This window comes from Linepithema humile, chromosome 7 (genome assembly GCF_040581485.1).
Source record: "Linepithema humile isolate Giens D197 chromosome 7, Lhum_UNIL_v1.0, whole genome shotgun sequence".
Taxonomy (NCBI): Eukaryota; Metazoa; Arthropoda; class Insecta; order Hymenoptera; family Formicidae; genus Linepithema; species Linepithema humile.
This window is the reverse complement of record NC_090134.1, coordinates 18,798,611-18,820,409: the sequence shown is the minus strand read 5'-3', so window position 1 is coordinate 18,820,409 and position 21,799 is coordinate 18,798,611. Positions and strand designations below refer to the sequence as shown.

The 21,799-nt window shown below is 43.2% G+C and overlaps 1 protein-coding gene across 2 annotated transcripts in view; it reads right to left on the bottom strand.

Annotated features, from left to right (window-relative positions):
• tsl (torso-like) overlaps positions 1–21,799 on the bottom strand; it is a 311,116-nt gene that overhangs the window by 133,053 nt on the left and 156,264 nt on the right. The gene's annotated exons all lie outside the window — the stretch shown is intronic.

Sequence of the window (21,799 nt, the reverse complement as noted above, 5' to 3'; positions counted from 1 at the left end):
GCGTATTTTCTCTTCATTATTAAGAAATTATACATTATACATATTATTTTGAGATCATCAATAATTATGTGAATTCAAATGTAAATTCAAAGCCACATCTATCAGATGAAAAAATGCATAACAATTATTATCGAAGCTCTAGAATAGCGTCGGTAGCAATCAATTTTACGGTTAAAAAGAAATCAATAACAACACATTAATATCAATATTAACATATTTATCTCCTCGGTGCGATAAAGTTCGAGAGTGTGTTGGGTATCCGAGAAGTTTCGAATTGACTAACGCGAAAAAAATGTCGGACGCTTACAGACGCGTCGCACGGGTCACTGCCCCGTAAGTTCTCCCGAAAGACGAGCGGAAAGCGGCGCGGAGTAATCGGAGAGCCTGACGAGACGGGAGCGTGGGCTGTGCAAATTAATTAACGCGTCCGTCGCGGCCTCGCATCCGTCCTGCTTGCCGATGGAGCGTAAAAAGGTCATCAGGCACGAGTTATATGTCAATCCTTACGGATCCGCGGCAAGGCGGTAATATAACGGGATGGCGGTGGATAAAACGGATAGGGTCCTCGGCGGTGGCGCGAGCCGCGATACGTTATCTGCTGCGAGAGGGGCTCAGGCCCCTCCGTCCGTTTGCCCCACCTCGCCCCGGCTGGACCCAGGTCAATACGAGGGAGATATATCCAGGAGGTCAGATAAATTTGCCCCGGATTACGCGCCCGTCACTTTCATATTCATTGAAATACTTCACTCGAACGAGCGACCGTATTTTTCCTATCGGATCGTCCGGCCGCGCGCTCTCGATCTCTCGCTTCCTTCTCCGTCGTTTATTTCGCCTGCCGGCGGAACGGCCGTTCACTGATAAGCGGGAAAAAAACGTATATACATTGATACCGTAGTCTTTTTCCCGATTGTGATCTTCGAAAATCAGTTATCGTTTGCTTTAAGATTCGCTCATCACTCAGCCAGTTCGTCCATTTAGATTCGCAAAAAAATAATCAATTACGTTACCCTATGAAAATTTTAGATGAGAAAGATACAGTGAAGCAGAAGGCAAGAAAGCAGATGTGTTTAGCGATGTTTGCGATGTAATAATAGACTGTTGTAATGCTGAAGAACTTTGCTGAAGAATGCTTGCTGAAGAATGCTGGAACTTTGTCGAAAGTTACTTTACAAAAATCTCTATTCGAGTCGCAATTTCCCTGAAGCGAACTATTCGATCTCTATGACAATATTTACGTAGGATGCCACTGATTCTGTTAAGTCCGACATTCCATTTTTAAATTACGATCTTACAAGTTTCTCAGATAAATAATTTCAGCAGCGGCGCTCACTTAAAAAACTATTATATCATAAATATAAAGAGGAAATTACGTAACAATTACGCGCTAGCTTTTCGGCTGCATTCTAACAGCAACGACAGCGTATCCCCCGCTCGAGCGTGACGAACGCTTGTACCAACTCCGAGACAAACGGTGCGTGGCCAGATTTGTTACATGTCGCCGCGATGAATTGGCATTGTGTCGCGCAGCCACGTGGCCGAGAAAACGTTCGAATTGTGTTTTTCGCCGTGCGGCGACACACGTAAAAAGGGGGATGACCTTAGCCGAATGAGATTGTCGAGGGTAGGGGAGGGCGTTCGACGAGAAAACATCCGCCGGGATCGGCGGAGAGAGGTACTCGACGACGAGGACACCCGGCGACTCGACTGCACAGAAACGTCAGTCAGGCTTAGGACGAGCGGGATCTAGATGTTATCTCTAAGAGATGCGGCACACGCGCTGGAGCGCGATGCGACGCGACGCACACTCGGATGTGTACATACACGTACGCACATACCGTTAACTAATTATCCGGAGGCCGAGCGTTCCGTAAGAGAGGAACGCGTCAAGCTGCGCACGACTTTCGACCGTTCGCGAATCGAACGTGCCAGGCGAGGTCGGCCGGTCTTCCGCGCCGGTGGCCACGATGAAAGTAAATCTTCCGGGATAACGGTGACCCGCGACCTGGACGATGGGCGAAAAGCGCGCCCCCGGGTAAGTAATTGGATTTCAAGGCGGAAAGTAGAAACTGAATTCTTACCGTCGATATTTCATTACTAAAATGGAATTATACCGAACACTTTATTTCTGCCGCGCGTTTCTGGATGATGCGTGCTGATGTCAAACGCTTCTCTCATCTAATTTGCTTAGATTGCTTAGGATTGTAAGTAAGCAAGATTTTTTTGCGATACTTGGATCTTAGACAAAATGTAACTTGTGACATCAACATTGTTTTAGAACAAAATATATAATACTTTATATTTTTGTATAATACTTTATATATTTTTAATATTATTTAATGTTAGTTTTTCAGCGACTGAAAAGTATGACACTTACTGAAAAGTATGACACTTTATTTCTGCCGCGCGTTTCTGGACAATGCGTGCTGATGTCAAACGCTTCTCTCATCTAATTTGCTTAAATGGCTTAGAATTGTAAGTAAGCAAGATTTTTTTGCAATACTTGGATCTTAGACAAAATGTAATTTGTGACATCAACATTGTTTTAGAACAAAATATATAATACTTTATATTTTTGTATAATACTTTATATATTTTTAATATTATTTAATGTTAGTTTTTCAGCGACTGAAAAGTATGATTAATCAAATATTGTCTATAAAAGATTCTTGGCGGCAAGAATTGATAAATTATATCAATACCATTTTAATGACATTACGCGGAATTGTATTATATACTATCTGCGCGCGATTTAATTGAAACGCCGATGTTTGATATGAACAGCGCGGTATGTATAATACTCGACGATGGATTTAGCATTGCTATTTAGTTTGCGCGTATTAGCTACTCGATGCGTCACACAGAGATCCCTAGAGAGTGGTTACTGACCTTGTTTCCATTAATGAAGCAATATAGACAGGCGGTTATTCAACGACGTGAAAGCAGATTACAAACGTCCTAATAATGCTTTATGAATGTAATTATCTTAATGACAAAATTCAATTTTATCAGGTAACTAATTAATTCATATTGCTTTCTAGATAGAGAAATTTTGTGAAACACAGATAAAAGGAAAAATAATATCCGAGAGGTAAGAAATTATTAAATAAAGATCTTCATTTTCAAAACTTGTATCATCTGCGCAATTAAAATGTGAAAAGTAATTTTTTCTTTCGTAGACTGCAATTTTAATTATATCTGTATGTCAAAATAATATACGTTAAAGCAGCCACGGATCAACGTTGCCGGTATTGACATTCGGCTGTTAGGATTGATACAGAAATTGCGCTTTCTGTGCGGATCGGCCAGCATACGCCATGTTGGTAGTCTTCCTCTCCGTTTCGCTCCTCGTTTCGTCCTCCCTTTGGCAATTCACCGCTGTCTCGCAACGGCCGATACCGAGGATCGACGAAGAGCCCGGCAGAAAGAGAGAGACGGAGAAGGATCGAGAGGAAGCTCCCGGGTATCTATCGGATAATTAGCCGGTGATTACGTGGCAGTCATTTGGGCGGATATCAGTGCCCTCAGCCCTCGACCTCACCCTCGGTGCCATGCCCTCGGGGAAGAGGGTGAATGCCGAAGCTCACCGACCAACCTGTAGTATCCGCACTACGTCCTCTCTCTATTCTCTTCTTCCTGTCTCTCTCTCTCTCTCTCTCTCTCTCCCTCTTCCTTTCTCCCTTCCGTTGCTTTCCGATCTTCGAACTCGTTCTTTTATTCTCTTCGTCTCTCTTCGTTTTCTTCTTCCCTATACTTTAATTCTCTTTCACACAGCCCTTTCCATCCCCAAGCGTTCTCTCCTTTCCCTTTTTTTTCACGGCGTTCTACTATCGTTGTCCTCTCTCTCAACCGCGCGCCATGTAGATAGATCACTCTCGCCCGCACTTCCTGCATCTCGTTACTGACGCCCGATGCATCGCTGGCTCGCATTATAGTCCGTGGATAGCGCGGTTTCGGGTGTGCGTCTGTGTATACGTGCGCCCGTACAGGTGCAACGCGGAGAAGAGCGAGACAGGCGGCGATAGGTAGGTAGGTAGGTATGTATACTATGCGCGCCGAATAGTTCGAGAATAGTAGCCTCCGGCGGTGACCGACGAGAGAGAAGGCTGGGGCGCGCGTACCCGACGCCGTCAAACAATCTCATTATCATTCGATTCACGGTAATAGAGAGAGCCGATGGTTCCCGGCCACTAAAGGCCGACGCTTGAACGTCCTCCCTCGTCGACGCTTCCGGTGTACCGAATAATGCGTCTCATCAACGAAGACTACTCGTGCTTGTTTTGGCGAAAGTATCTTTAATGTGTGATTAGCGAAAATGAGATCGATGTGTGATCATTTAACGAATATAATTTTCTCGACATTCTGTTGCCGAATCTTTACAGCTGCGTTTTCTTTTCAACTATGTCCGCCAGCATATTTTATCAGTGCTTCTAAGTGGACTTGTAATTAATTGCTGGTTGTATTCGCGATGTAATGATTGTCTTTTAGTCACTCGCGCAACATCAATGCTCTGAAAGTGACGTTTGCTAAATTTATTTATTTTGAAAACTGTATAAAAAGTTTGAAAATTGAGTGTAGGATTTAATAGAGACAACGACTCTGAATAGCTGTGTCCTACGTAAATATTGTCACAAGGCTCGAATGGCAACGCCTCTGGGAATTCGCGACTAAAATAGAAATTTTTAGAAAATGGCTTTCGACGAGGTTATTCAGCATCGCAACGACTATTACGAACTTTCGTCTGCGTGCTATATGCGACACGTAACAAAAAAAGCACATAATTTCACCGCGTTGTCGACAATAGCGTCGGTCGCCGCTGTTATTAACCTACTCTTATTATTTATTCATCTCGATTGGCGATCTAAAGTACCAGACGGTTAAGTTTGTTTGAGCGCTGCTTGGCGAGGACAAAGAAAGCGCGAAAGCCACGCTGGAGTGGGGGGAGGGTAACGCGCGGTGCAATTAAATAATTTAAGAGCCGTAGCGAGGAGAGCGCGGTCGGGCGCACGCGACGCGGGCTTTCAAGAGTGCCACCACATGTGGTGGGCACGATGTAATCAGGGAAGTTAATTGAAGGTTCCAGGTCTCTTTCTCTCCCGCCCGCTTCTTCTTTATCCGGTTCGCGACGACGAGCCCCGGCTCGTGCGTCGGTCCCAATGATACGCGCTCTCGAGTGTTCACCCATTGGGGGCACGCGCGTCTCTACGTAGCACTCGTGGCGCTACGAGGCCTCAAAGTCGAACCGATTGAGTCATTCACCGGGAATAAAAACACAACACAAACCTCGGCGGGGGCGAGGGGACGCTTGACGACGTGAAACGCCGGGAGAGATCGGGCGGGACAGAGAGAAAACGAGAGAGGCGTCCAAGAGAACGGCAGAGTAATCGCGCGGTTCCGCGTGACGTCACGAGCAGAAGGCATTCAGATTGAAGAGCGCTCGATGACTCTCGAGATTTGTATTGCTATTAATAACGAGGCGGGGGTGCGCGACACTTGTACGCCTCGCCGTCCGGTCGCGTTGCACACCGTAGCGTGTATATGTCAAATGTCGCGATATTGCAGAATATTTCGAAAACATATTTTTAGGTAGAATATTTTTTTACGCATCGATGCTAAAACAACATCGGGAACGTATGATTTCCGCGTATTGAATACATTATTTGATGCATACGTAAGGTGTCGGCGGTACATTTTCCAGCTGTCTTTTCATTGTCGGCTTGCAGCCTCGCTATCCAGCCGACACTCACCCGCAAATATAATTACTGCCGTTTAAGCCGCTTCCATTGTGTGCGGAACGCTTGACTTACTCGACGTCGCGCACAACCGCCGTAGGATGCACGGAGGGAAAACGACGGTGACTAGGGGTGGGCGACGGGGGTGGAACCAAGTTTCGGCGAGAGAGTGAGGGGCTTTTCTCGTTTCTGGGCACTCGTAGCCACGTGCATTGTTCGCCGGAGTTGAAATCGATGCCGTCATGAGCGTACAGTCGATTCTCACGTCGGTCTCCATGGACGGGCACCGATCAACCGAGAGACGCTTTCGTTTTGCGAGAAAAGGGGATTATAAAGATTATGCTCGAAGTCGGCCTTAGAGAAATATGTGAGATATTTCGTATAGCGATTATGAAGTAGAACCGTAGCGATTGGAAATTATTATTAAACTAATTTAATTAAAAACTCCTGTCTATTTTAACTCGATGATTCATAATTTATGATCAAATTAACACACTTTTTAAATTTATCACGTTGGATAATTTTGCATTAGAAAAATAACAAATATTTCAATCAAGTAATTTTCAGATAAATGTGACAAAAAATAAAGAATGATATTTTTAAAACATTTCGTGCTAAGCCGCGCTTAAAAGCGTTATGAAGTCCTCCGTTAAAACGAAGGCATGGATTTCTTCTTAGACGCCAAATTGTTTCTGCGGAAATCCGCAGCCGTCATTTCGCACGTTCCCTGGTTACACCGTTCGTGCATATCTCTCTGCTCCCCATTTTTGACGCATGCGTGAGCATCGTGTGTCATTTCGCAGGCTGGGCGCGGAACAATACGACGCCAAAAGGGCGGAAGAAGCGCGACGTCATACCGACAGCAAAATTATGTCATTATCGCTATCGTTGAAAGCTTTGACAGCGTAGAAATGTCATTAATTTCCCATCGGAAATTTTGTGGCAAGCGCATCCAATTCACACATTTCTCTCGCGTTTATTGCTGTAAAAAGGAACTGCAAATGCAACATTTTTATATGCAACGATTCGTGGTATAATAAACATTCCCTCCGTTGCTGGCTTATAACAATTTTTAAGGGAAACAACTTTTATCGTTCTATTAATAATTGATTCTTAAACAATTATTAAATACTTTATATAGGAGTTTTTTCCATTTTCACATTTTGACGTAGACTTTTATTTACTAACTGTCCGAGATTAGGTGGAGAAAAAAAAAACATCTCGTGAAGAAAGAACTTAGTCGTGCTTCCGCAGTCAGTCATTGCAGGGGTTGGCTTGAAGGGGGTGAAGCCTGACAACAGGAATGCAGGCATCTGTTTCTGTATCCAGGTTTCTCATCCGCCTTATTGCCATCGCCGTCCTTTTCCCCCGACATAGTTCTCTCTCTCTCTTGTCTTCTTTTCCCTTCCTCACTGCTCTTTTGTTTCAAAGCTGTGAAGCTACAGCCTTTGTTTTCTCAATGAAGAATAAAGCAACGGCCATACTGCGTCATTACTTGTATTATTAAAAAATGGAAAAATCGGGAAAAAATGTTTATAAGCTAGTTTTTATAAATAATTACTTTTTATAACATAAAATTGTAGATTATGTGTTTGGATAAAATCACGAAAAAGCGCGCGTCAATATAGAAAAATTAAATTTTATATTAAGTATTTTTACTTAGGTAAATATTCTTTTTCATTCTCAAAATGCAAAAGTATAACATTTATATATCTACAATATTTCTTCTAACAGCTTAAACATTCTATTCATTATTATTTTGATTACGTTCGAATCTCCGTTTCGTTGCGCTTAATCAATTTTAATAGATAGGGAAAGACCGCGCATATCGAAGCGACACAACATTACGATATTATGTCCACAATGTCACGACGTGACGATGAATTCAATAACATTGAAAGAGCAATTTGCGAGCATCAGAATAGTAAACAGAATTGTATGAGAATAACGACATAATCATTCGCATATTCCTAATGGGATTTTGATTTCAATTTCGTCTAGAATCAATGAGGAATGTTTGATTTAATCTACCGAGTACAATTACGCCGCGCAATTTAACGGCATTTTACAATATGATATAAAGCAGCTGATTCAAAAGCACTCGGGCGGCGAGTACTCGAGAGATTGATGAAATACGGGTTAAATAATTAATAGAATTGTCCAATCCACTGGCGTCATTTTATATTATGTTACGGCGATTGATTAAGCGGGGCTATCAACAAGGTTACACGATTTGTTACATTTCATCGTAATGCACGGTTTTATACACTCCAAACGAGCTTTAAGTATAAATATTTACTTTCCGCGCCGTTATTATTTACTTTTTTTTCCGTGCAGATCAGTGCCTATTCCGATAAAAATAAATGCATACGAAGGGAATATTTTTTGCGACTGCAACAGTGTAAAAACTTGGACATTATTTTTACACATTTGCCTTTCTCGTTTGCTAGTCGAACCTCCATAAGCTAAAACTTTTTTATCAGTATTCCGTAATAGTTTACATTTAACCCACTTCCCTTCTCGATTACGTTAACGCCGTAATGTTATAGTCGCAAACAACGTTGCCGCAGTGTCAGAAGTTTGTTTGCAAAATTGAACGCGGGTCCCTCCGGCGCTTGCAAGTCGTTCGGGACGTTCTGATCGGAATAACGTCGGGGTGATCGGTCAGGTGAACGAAACGCCTGTACACAGTTACACACAGGAACCCCAGGAAACAAGCTTACTGGTGCATTCTAGGTCCGCTCTTTGGCGAAGGCAGGCGAAGGTTCCTCTCGCGCGCGTGCAGCGGCTCCCGCGCGTTCGTTCGTCTGACGCTTAATACCGGTTTCACGGCTTGATAAGCCGAAGCGTGTAATTTTGCAGTGGCTCCGGCGGAGTCGGATAAGCACCAGGTTTTCTAGTTAAGTGGACCACAAAATTCGGGGAAGCCTATATAAGGCTTTTCGAGGTAGACGGCGATCAGTTGAGCCGCGGAGCTCTGCGATACAGCATCAATGGATCCGACCGAATTCCTGCGTGCTACCGCGACTTCTCAATTCAATTTCAAGCTCCGTATAATTTAGCGCACAAGTTTATTATTAAAAAAAAAAACAAGTACAACTTGTGCTTATAATTATTTAGAGATCTCACAATTTTGTATTGTATTAAAAGTGAAAGCGCGATATCGACAGATAGACGGTGAACAGCGGGGACAGAGGGGGTTGAAACGCGCGGGGCAAAAGCATTCCACCGATTCAGGGATGTAGACAGGAAGGATGTTCGTCGAGTGCCATCAACTTAACTTGTACCATGGCAGAGCGAGCACGCTCCCCGGAGCTTCTTGGACGAAGAGAGCCAAGCCGGCATAATAAGCTTTGTGCACCGACTGCCGGGAAGGATCCCACTCACCGGGAGGGCTGAAGAGCTAGTGGCAGAAGCATCCGCGTCGACAGCGGCAGCGACAACGCTGAGGAGTGGTAATAGAAGAAGCCTTTGCCTCCTTTTCGTACTTCTGCCTCGTGCCTACGTACGAGCAGTCGAAGGATCGAGGGTCCTCTTCGGTGAACCTAGTGCGCGCATTCTGGCTACTCGACCCGGGTATTGCGCGCACCGTTATCGCGGCACACGTCATCGAGATGTGCGCGGAAAGTTAATTATGATGTTCCTGCCACGCCGTCCATGATGCGTCACACTCTTTTATACCGTCTCCGCTTTGGCACGGCCCTTTCAAGTCGACGATGGTACTCGTTACGCTCGCAGCACACAAGCTTATTGCGCCTTGCAAGAATATCATTATGCGTATAAAGTCTGGAAAGAAGGCATTTCTCTCGATGTCTTCATTGTCTTGCGACGCAATTTCTCTTGTCAAAATTATAGAAAAAAAAGGTAAAGATCGCGCAGATGTCTTTTATATCATTTTAATTTAATTTTGAATCCGGCTCACATATTAATATTGAATTTTATTTCTACTTGAATTATAAATTCACTTTGAATTTTATTACTAATTTTGATTTTCCTTTGATTGAACGTAACTTTCAACAAAATTAAGCACTGTTAAGCATCAGTAGCGATCGATATTATTGGTATAAAATTAGCTGCTGTCAGTGGAATAAAAAAAATATACCAGGAAGTCTCACACAGGAGGTTATCATCCTTAATTATCGACATGATGTTACGAGAATATGCTCTTCTTATAGCTTCCTGTGTTCATATATGGCGCGTGTGTTACGTACGAAGATGTGGTGAAATGATGCGAAGGATTCCAATATCCAATACACCTTTGACTAATTGAATTTTTTATACACTTATTCGTACGGATAAGTTACTTTGCTTGCGTGGAATGTGCATTCGTTCGTACGTTTGCATAATTTTGCATCGCTTGATTGAGGCTAAATATTACAGCACCATTTGGATTAATCGACTCGAGCGGACTTTGTGAATATCTGTTGACGGCATGTTAGGGCTGTAAGTGGGTTAAAGGCACTGGTAGTTGTTTAGGGGATAAAGTGCATAGTTTGCCCGTGCTTTGGAAACAACGAAGAGTGGATCGCCTAACGAAGTGGATTCGACGTGAGTTTTTACGAGCGGAGCCAAGCACAAAGAATATGTAATCAAAGCAAATCATTAATAATCGATGTACCTGCCTTTTATAAAACTAAGCAAAATAAAAAAATTATTTAAACTAAAATCGAAGTCAACCAATTTAAATTTACTTTATGTATCGACGAAAATATATTTAATTACTATAATTTAAAAAAATTCTGTGGACACAAAAGAGTACAATGAAAAGCCATAATACAAAGAGATTCCAACACAAGCTAGTGCGTATCTACTAACAAACGTCATCGAAGAAGACACGCCGTCCATTAATCCGATGTGCGCTCAGCGATTCGCGTTCATTGTACTTCGTCATATTGTCGGTCTCCAACGAGTCCGATACTCGAAGCACGCTATCGATATGTCCTTTCTACCGCTCCACCTTTCGGGCTATCGTGTCTACTTAATTCGACAAAGCGCCGAACCGGCGGAAATCCCGACTCGGATCGGCGGCGTCGAGCAGCGGGAGCGGCTGAAGCACTCGTTGATTTCCCGTTTTCATATTCGATATGATCTGCCGCGGCATTGTATTCATTGAAAGCGAGTCAACCGCACGCAAGATCAGGAGCCGGGCGCCACGGACGAGAGTGGATCATGGAGGTTTCGGCTCTCGTTCGCGATGACGCCGCGCTGATGGTAGTGGTGGTGGCGGTGGGTAGGTCGTTGCGGTGGTTGGATGTATGGTTAGTTGGCAGGTAGGTAGATTGGCTGGTTGGTTGGCTGACTGGCTGGCTGGATGGTTTCCCACTCCAACTAATGAAAGGAGACTCACTCGTAGCAGGGTCTGGAGGTTGCCCGTTTGCCCGAGGTTTAAAGTCGATGTGTCCTCTTCATCGTAAATCACGACGAAGATACGAAGCAGGAAGCAGGAAACGGTAAGGGGGCGAACCGTGGCATCATCCGCACGGCCTTTTCGGATTAGAATGTCTGCGAGAGGGGACTCGAGCTTCCCGCGCTGATTTTATTCGTCGGTATAATTTAGTTATAATTTGTTTTGTTATAAGTTATAATTTTTGCCGATGTAAAATCCATCTACCGTATTTTCCCTCGTTCCTTTCTCATGGGAGTCTGCGTATAATTTTCGAGGGTGGTTTCTCTTCAATACGCCGATGTACCGTGAATATGATGTGAAAGTATAGAGCTTTAAAACATACCTCAGCAATATGTAGATTAATGCTTCCATAGAATTTGTATTATCCGCCTTGCGGAGACGCGAGCTTCGAACGTTCGCTAATGTATTAGATGAACAATGTTTAATAAAAACGATATAGAAATCGCGCACCGTGCAGCAAAAAATGAGCGATGCAAAAAATTACATTCATCAGCAAAATTGTAATAATCAGTAATATACAAAATAATAAAAGCATATATATATATATTATGTGATTTAATTAAAAATTATTTTGTTTTGCAACTATTTCGATTTCACCTCTTTATTACTCTCTTTATTATTATAAAATAAAATTAAAAAAACAGTATTTAAAATCATAAAGATATTAAAAATAACAAAAAACTAACTGAAAAGTAACAACCTATTCTTTTTGCTATTTGAACGAATTTATATGCTTTAATTGAGTTATACACACAACATTATCAAAAGCATATATATATTATGTGATTTAATTAAAAATTATTTTGTTTTGCAACTATTTCGATTTATTCTCTTTATTATTAAAAAATAAATTAAAAAACAGCACATAAAATCGTAAAGATATTAAAAATAACAAAAAAACATTATATTTCTGTTTTAGTTTGTATATATGTAATTTCATTTTAAACATATATATATATACACTAAATTATGCTGCTATAAATTCCAAATCCAATTACTTAACGTCACGCACGGTGATATATTACTAGCAATTACCGTTTATGGCATGAGTTTTAATGCTTCTTGTGCCTCCAGCACGATTGTTCGCGTGCTGTCGATTAAATGCAATGCAGAAAGAACGTCTTTTAATCACAGTAAGCGCAAGCCATGTTTCTTCATAATCAGACCAGACGCCTAATGAGAAACGACTCGGATGAAATAGAGGATTTTCGACATGTTTCTTTTTTTACCCTCGTGCCACCCCGGGTATTCGGATATAAAGATGAACGGCGTCTTGTCATTCGCGACTATGCAACCTGATAAACAAAAGGGGATGAGTAACATCACGCCGGAAAAATGGAAGCTACAGGCGGAAGTTGGAAGTTTTGAGAGGGTGAGGAGAGCATCCGCGAAAAGTTAGTATCGTTGATTTGGAGACGACGAGTCCGCAGCTGCCGCGGCGGATAAGATGGATGGCACAGAATGTGAATCGTCAAGAGGGATGCAGATGGACGGACGGACGGACGGACGGTCGAGCGCATCGCTGAAGAGTTGCACGGAGTGAAAAGGGATGCCGGCGGGATCCCGATGGCGTTGCACCGGCGGGAGCTGCAATCCCATAGGCGACTATGCGCGCCAGACGGCTATCGGGGTACAGCAAGAGTGGTGGCAAAGGGCGGAGCGACGTCGATAGGAGAGTTGCTACCGGTCGCTCTTGTCGTGCTTTCGACGGAGGGTTGGATCAGCGCGAGGTTTCATGCGCGTGGAAGCGCAACGCCGCGCACAGGCCGCGCGCGTCGCGGCGCAGCGCGCGATTTTTATGCTTTCGCATTTCGACGTTTCCCTCCTCGGTATTTCTCGCTCGCCCGAAATTGATATCGTGAGTCTTGGTTTTGAAGATTCCACGTGACCAGGAGGAGATCGCTAATTGTTATGACGTTTAATTGGAAATTGTTTCACAAAGAACTTTAAGTCTCAACCGCTGTAATAAGCTAAATCTGATTGTCCAAATATTTCAGAAATTTTCAAAAAAAATATACAAGTCGTTTCTAATTTATCGTTTCGTCGATGTCTCTAATGTTTTTGTAATTTTATACATTTTACAGGTTTTCCTACTATTCACTCTCTTTTTATCATATAGCTAAACAATCGTCATAATTTTTATATTGTAGCTAAATAACCGTAATAATGAATCGTGATTTCAGTTTTGATCGCTGCTTTGTATGCAATATTGTCTCATTAATCATTGCATAATATTCTAAAGAGGCATTTCATAATCGTACGTTTTATTTACGTTTGTTACATCATGGAATAATCATGCTTTCAAATGGACGAGTACGTAGTATTGGAGTGCCTTTTGAGTGCATTAATGAGAGAAGAGGGTGTGCGTAATTTACTGACGAAGAGAACAGGTAAAGAGGGAGGACAAAGGGGAGACCTGTAATAGGCAACAGGCATACTACACACAGCCGATATACGCTGGGGTGTCTCGGCGCAATTTAATTTGTCGTTTAAGTGCACGTATCACATTGTGTTACTCATTGCAACGCGACAGTTAATGTCGCAATGTTTTGACACCTTTTGTTGACGCATCGAGGAACAACGACCAATTTTCTCGTCGGAGAATACATTATTATTCCTGAATATTATCATACATAATAGTATAATTTATTTGTACATTATTATAATTAAACTAGTTTGTAGGAATGTAATAAATTGATCATATGCTGATAAAAGAAGAAACTAACGCGAATTTTGAATAGTTAGCGTAATGTATTTAAATAATTATTGTCTTTTTTTTACGTATCTACAAAATTAACTATTACTTATTTATAAAATACAATGGTGAACGATTCATGTTGTTACACGTTAAATGTGTTGTCTTTGCAAACGATACGCATTCAATAAAAGCACGTGCGGAATTGTTGATCTAGAAGAAATTCGATTCGACGCAAGAACGTTTTATTCACCGCGGAAACTAAAACGTGGACGATCACGTAGAAGGTGCGTGATTTAAAATATTGCCATTTATACGCGTATTAAGTCATAAATCGCGTAAATATGACGATCGAGCAAAAATGCTGAGCGCTCTTCATACGATTTATGTAAAAAAAGGAAGAAATATCAGATTTAAAAAATTAGTTGTATAAAAAGCTATCAGTATTTGTGCGGTCGCGCAAAAAATACCAGCGCAGCTCGTTCCTTCAGCTGGTGAGCGTGTCGGGATGTCGTAGTCGGCGTTGATGTGGGCGTCGCGACGTCGCTCGCCTCTCCTCGGCAGTTCCATAACGCGGAAGAAAGCCGCGCGCTTCGCTTCCGCTCGCTGCGAATCGCGCTCCGTTCGCGTTCCCGCGCGGAGTCAACCGCGACAAGAGAGAAAGAGAGCGGGAGAAAGAGAAAGAGAGAAGTGCGCATCATCCCTCGAGTGTGTACGCATGTAAATGACAGTGGAGGGGTGCGCGAGTCGGCGGCGGGTGATGATGAGCGGGAGAGAAAGAGACGTGACAGAGAAAAAGAGAGAGAGAGAGAGAGAGAGAAAGTACGCAGAGCGAAGGAGGGTGGCAGCAGCGAGATAGACAGCGGGAGAGCGAGACGGAGACGTGTTGTAGGCAGTAGTCGCGTTACTTCCGGTCGAGCGGGCGCTGCGCCTGGCAGCTGCGGAGTTTGCAGGAGGCTGGGGGGTTGTTGTTGCACATCCACGCGCCCCTTTTGCGTGCCCATCCGTCCACCCCTCCGGTCCCGTCCACCCCCTCGTCCCGTATCTGAGTCTCAGCCACTCTCACCCCATGCCGCCCGTCCCTCCCTCCCGCGCGGTCCTTTTTTTATCGTGCCGTATCGTCACATCGGTTCGTTCTCTAATTCGATTAGTTTAAATGGCATTAAAACAATCCTGTTGCGAGTCCGCCTGACGCGCTCTCTCGAGCGCGAGTCGCCGTGCTCGCAGCTGTTCGCTTTCCTGACCGGACTGTCCCCCTCCCCCTCGCGAGACGAATCTGGGCGCCCTCGATTTTTGCAATCTTGATTTCTCGATTCGATGCTTAACGCGAGTTACTCCCCGATAGAGAATATAGGACAGCTTGTGTAAATACCTCGTTCAATAATCTATAAATTATTGCCGCTGGAGCACAGTAATTTTTCTCATGTACGGTCTTTATCGATCCCGCGTTTTTTATCTTCAGGATTTCAGGATTAACTTTTTTTACACAAAGTGTAGTGAATTCATGCTCGCGCCTCGGAGGCACAAAGAAGAGCGAAGATAAAAAAGATACCGACTAAAAAGTCCAAGGTTATCCGCGCGACTATCTGCTCTTAGGAGGCTGCAAAATATGAAGAGAGAAAAAAAAATAGGAGCGCGTTCGCGGACAAAGTGCAGAGTGGCGGCCCGACATATATTCTCCGTCGCGTCAAAGGCAATACGCAGCGCAGCGCCGAATCGCCCGGTCAGAGGCCATTAGGTCCGTGAGTTATGAGACAAGTTCTAATACTCCAATAATCCGGCTGTCGATCGCTTAGCTCGCCTACAGTGTGTAAGAGACGCGCGTGTGCGTGCGCGGGCACGCGCGCGGAACGCGGCCCAAACTTTATTCGAGCCGATCAGCCGCACGCCTCCCTTCCATTTCGCCGTTTTCCCCCCCGAATCTTTTCCCTTCCTGCCGGCCCTCGGTTTCACTCCCCGTTACGTCCCTTCGTTGCCTCCTGGCCATTTCTCGGGGGTGGTTTTGCCGCCGCGAAAAACCTTCCCCCGGTTCCGCCAAGTCAGTGTGAAATTCGGCAGCCCTTATTAAAGCTTGCAATCACCCTCCCGAACGCCGATGCCGCCGTCGTTCCCGATGAGCACGAACAACACCCGGATCATCGGCTTCCTCGCGACGTTATCCCATAGGGTTGGTCGCACGATACGTCAGATACATGTAGTCGGAATATTTGAAATGCAAAATGTAATGTTTTTATTTTTCGTCCCGAGTTAAATTTTTGAAATGAAATTTTTCAGCGTGTTTACGCATTTTGTTCCCCGAAATATATTTCCAACAGCACGCTGGACATTTTTTATTTTAAATGTACTTGTTGTTGTGAGCTATTTTGTATTTTATATTCGAAATATATATTTTTGTCAGCGCTGCGCTTCACGTACGACGTCATCGTTGTTGTGCAGTCACCGCGATTGCTATACTCGCTGACTCATCTCGTCCCGCCATACATTCGTGGCATTCGCAAACCGTATAACAAACCCACCAGGCGATGCGGGGTAGCGCGCGAGCTGTAACTAAATTTAAAATTTTTACTTACTTCCAGGCTACTGCACACCCCTCGGCCCCCGTCATTACTCGCTGCAATCAGCGAACCCCCGCCTATCCATTCCCGAAGCAGTCCGTTTTTCCCTCTGCGATCTCCCATCGTCGTCTTCCGCCGCCTCGCGCGACCGCCCGTAACCGGATTAACTGCAGCTATTTGATAAACGGCCGATACAACAGCCGGGGAGACGACCGAGCACATCCGAACGCTTCGCACAAATTTTTCGGAACACGTGGGAACGCGCGGCTATTCTTGATTTCGCGAATCAGCGCGTGCTGACAACTCAAAACAGGATTTTGGTAAACTCTCTGTTATTGGAAACGCGCGTGCCTCGGAAACTAAGACGCCTCACTGGAAACCAAATGTACTCACATTTCGCGATGCAATATAACTGCAAGGTATTCTGAAATAAATGGACAAATTTCTGATCTTTTACAGCGTATCGCAACTGCGAAACCGCGAAACATAAACAAGTGATTCTGTAGCGGTGAGGAGAGTAACAATTTTTCGATTAATTAAAATAATTATTAGAAATAACATAAAAAGGAAAGAAAAGCGAGTATCATTTATAAATGCCTACGAATTGAAAAAAATAGGAGAGACATCACGTGTTTTACGGTTACATCGTCGCTGCGATTAAGCCGGTCACGAAGACCGATCGTAACGATTTTTCGCCGAGGCAGGCGAAATCGCGCAAACGCTTCGTCATGCTCGATCGACGACCGTCAGAGCGATTTCCTTCCGACGGACGCTGTGGAGTATGCAGATCGACTTTTTGCGCGTAGCGGCTACATCGTCGGCGAGGATTCGCCATGGAGAAGGAGGGAATTATTCTGCGAACGTTCTCAATTACCATACGCGTAACCGGAGATTTTTGCATTCATGCACGGCCATGTAACGAGCTTGCGCTCGTCACGGTACACACGCGGCCATTCTTTATTTTTGAAATACGAATATTACTTTCACAAGCGCCGCATTCGATAATACGCCAGCAATTTATACGGCAATTTGCGCTTCTCATTTTGTACGCATTTTAATCTAAAGAGCATTTTGTAGAATTGTTTTATCGTGACCAACGATCCCGCGATTTGCGTACAGTATATCCTCCCACCGTCAGATTGCATTCGCATTGCGGTCATTCGGCGTTTTTTCCCCAAATGCGATTTAACGGGTGATATTGTTACGTTCCATTTATACGAAAATTATTAATTTTTCCATACTTTACGGCTTATTAACTCACAATTAGGCGAAAATATTTATCTGAATATGGAGATTGAAACGAAATGCAATGGAAAAAGTAGCCGGTATCGGGGGGTTTGCACATAATTTATTAATTCACAACATATGGCCTGCGGATATTTAAAAGAATAAAACGTTGTTCATTAATATTTTTTCGCGTCGGTCCCTCAAATGACTGATTGATCAAAATAGTGTTATAATGCACATGAGTAAAATTGAGTAAAAATAAAATTTCAGTATTACCATGAAAAGAATTAAATTTTACATTAAATATTGTGACAGAAAATCTCTCAAAATATATCTTATGTCATTGTTCCATTTAATAGTGTGGATATTGCACGCAATTTTTTTTTCACAATTGCAGAATATTAAAACTGCCTGACGGCTCAACATCTTATGAAAATTCGGTATAAACATTTAAGAAACGTTTTTACGGAATTCAAACATCGCTCGGAAAGTTCGGAGGCAGAGATAAAACCGGGAAAGGAAATTAGAATTGAGGTACTCTCGAGACTGAGATAAAAGAATCGAACAATCGCTAGATACTCTTACAACGTAGAAAAGTTTGTCTTTTTGTTTTGAGCAGACAAACGAGTTCTTGCAAACGTTATTTCTTTACTGGCCCGATAAAATGAGATACTAAACAAGCTTGTTTCCTTGAAAGAGCCACCTTGAGAAAACGGAGATTGAGAATTGCTCATATTGTCGCTGTGACAATATTGACATGTATTACAATATTATTGTAATAATTATAAAAATTATACACACAAATTTTTTTCTTTTTACTTATTATAGTCTATTAATATAGATGCAAATTATATAAATTGTCGCTAAAAATTATTATATCTTTCTGGTAAAAATTGAGATAACAGAAAAATATTATTAAAATTGTAGCATCCCATGAAAAGATAGAGAAATCTAGGATTTCTCATACATTGCTTTCGTTCTGCATTATTATTAATTTATGGAATGCGGTCGAGCAACGGCCGAGAGCATCGCGCGAAGAATTCTCTCAGAAGTCTTATTTATTATCCCTGCGGATCCGACGGTCCCGCGAGGAACAATTGCTGGCTAATTCTTCAGTCTTAATTACCGACGTAGGAACAATAAGATTTAGCGCACTTTTGTCCTGGAGATGGAAAAATGAGATTGCCGCACGGGTCAGCGGTGGCACCTAGTGCATTTTCAAGTAAACGAGCTGAACAAGAACGCATTCTCGCGAGTATTCATTGTTTTACGTTGTGCGAATCAAAAGTCAAGAAAAGTAAGATTTGCGGACGCGAGGACCGTTATAAAATCGTGTGTGTTGTTTGTAAGCGCACATGTTGTGCGCTTAAATATGCTTCTTCCATCTAACATTTGCCGATTGCTTCTATGTGCTTCTGTATTTTAATTTTGAACTTACACTGTACGATATATCGGATCTGTAAAATTAAGGAGACGATATATCGCGCAGTCGAACGCCGTTTCAACGGGGAATAGAGACGACCGGGGGAGATTCTCGACGGCACGATCGAAACTTCCGGCTCGACTCATCAGCACGCGTCACCCCATATTACGGATAACTACTCTTTCCGCTCGTTGCGAATCCCCATTGTAGGGAGCCCTTCGAGTAAGCGATACAGTTTGGGAGCCCCCGCGTGGACCCCCACGTGCCTCGTAGAAAAGATGTTCCCCGCTTGCTATCGTCCTCTTTCCGCCTCTCTTTGATGTCTTTCTCCACTTTTTTTTCTCTCTTTCGCATTTCACTATTTTCTGTCGCGTTAAATATCTCTTAGAGATCCGTATCTCTACATGCTTGGTAGCCTTGCAAAGAATTTCTTGTTTGATATCCGCTGCAGAAAAAGGTATGCGATGCATTGAATATGCTGGACTGAAATCGATGACGGTGATGCGAAGTTCTCGACATCATCTCGTCGCTATTCATAGAAATGCGGTTTATACTGTTATACAAATGCGATTCGTACAATGCCATTTAAAGTGCGCAAGAATAATTGTCCGACATCATTGAGCAATGTGCTATAGCGATTCGGAAGTGCGGTCGACAAAAGGAGAAAACGAAGAAACGAATGGAAAGAGTGACGGAAGGGAAGAACGAGAGACGTGGACAAGGGGGCAGATCTTTTTCCCCGCGCTATCCCGGTTCCGGATTAAACTTTAATTGATTCAAGTCCGTGGTCTGTAGCTAGCGAGGCGCATAGAAGAGGAGGGAGGCGCTGTCTTTCCCTTAGCGGGGATCCTAGCGTAGGGTACGGCGGGTCCTCCTCTTTTCCCATTCAACGTCCTGCAGCAGGATGCGCCCATTATTCCTTTCCGCGGTAGACCGATACGTTGAAACGTATCAGCGTGGATGAGAAGAATATAATAATCCTGGATGGAGTGAGAAGGTAAAGCAACCGTGACTGCAATTGTCGTTCGTCTTCGGTTAACAGAGCCTAATTATTTTTACTGACATGAATTCGGTTAAAAGAATGACGTTTTATTTGTTCCGCGATTCGTTATCTCGTACCAGCAGCGCTTAGTGACGCTCAACGTTTTAATTCCAGACTCATCGCGCGTCGTGATTTGTATTCCGGTAAAGAATTTCCCGACTATCTTCCAACAATCTTATTTTTCGGTTCAGCTACACGCGTTGTTACGAGTAACGATTGCACGTCGAAGTGCACGAAATAATTTCTCGTCCGCATGTTAAAGCTGATTGTCGATTCTTATTAATCTTATCTAATTATTCCAATATTCGGCAATGTTTGACTTGAAAACGTAGATATAAATTTAAAAAGTACAGACACAGTAAAAAAAATATTTTTTTATCAGTATTTACGTTACGTGATGCCTGTTTTGTTATAATTTTAACGCTATTCTTTTATTTGTATTTTTTTTTACGATACCCAACATGTGTCCAATATTATTTCATTGCAGAGATTATTTGTGACGATTTAACGAGAGGTGGACATCCTCCCTTAACTTCTTCCCTTGCGTATCGACTTGTATTCCTGCTACAGAGCTCCGCCAGACTCCGCCTATGAGATTTCCCACTCAAGAACCATACCGTAAAGCTCTCATACGACGAAGGAGCCAGGGGTCTCAAGAACGGCGAAGCGAGATAGAACCGAGAAGAAGTAGAAGAAGGAGAAGAAGAATAGGGGCGGCAGGGACGAGAATGAGGGTCTGCTCCCTGCGCGCTCTTTTATTTGGATATAATTGGAAGGACCGCGCAGAAAACAAAGGGCAGGGCCAGTTCATGGCGGTCTTGCCTCCGGGGGTCGGGGGTTGGTTGGCTGGTTGCAGCCACGGCACAACATCAGAGACGGTCGCGGGAATCGCATTATGCGCGGCCCGCGAAATAAGTGAGAAAGAGCGGTAGACCCGGTTAACTTGATTCCTCCCTTGCTACCTCGTCGACCTTCTGCCTTTCCGAGGTAGCCCTCGTTCCTCCGTCACTTTTCCCCCTCCCCGCCTCTCTCTCTCTCTCTCTCTCTCTCTCTCTCTCTATTTTGCACTCGCTTCCTCTTGTCGTGTTTTCCTACATTTTCTCGTCGTCCTCGTTCCACTTGTTTCGCGTGCAGCATCCCGAGAGAGAAGAGAAACGACGAAGGGTCGGCTAACTCGACGCGCGGCTAGGCAACATCGACGTTGATTGGATTTTATACCTAATAAGAAAATTATATTCGAGATTGGGTAGGTAATCGTGCGAGGCGCATCTCGTGGGTCGCGCTAGTAGGCGCCTCTCTCTTTTTTGTGGTCGCTTTAATGAACGGCTCGAAGGGGTAGTTTTGCCTTCGGCTAGGATACGGTAAGAAAGGAAAGATCGAATATGCCGGAAAATCTGGCTAATGTACCATAAATATCGATACAACAAATTTGAAAAATTTTCAAATTAAAACGCAAATTTTAACAAAGTAATTTAATTTTTAAACCTTTCTAAACAACCTTGCTCAACAAGTTTTCTCTCGAATTTATCGAATAAATTGAGATCAAATGTAAAAAAAAAAAAACAATTTTGCTTTAATATTTTCCTAAAATAAATTTTATAAAAAAATAGTTCAATTATAATGTGCATATTTATTTTTTAATAAGTAAAGTAATAATAATATATATTTGTTCAATATGATATTACATGAATAATATTACAGATTCCATAACTTTTAATATC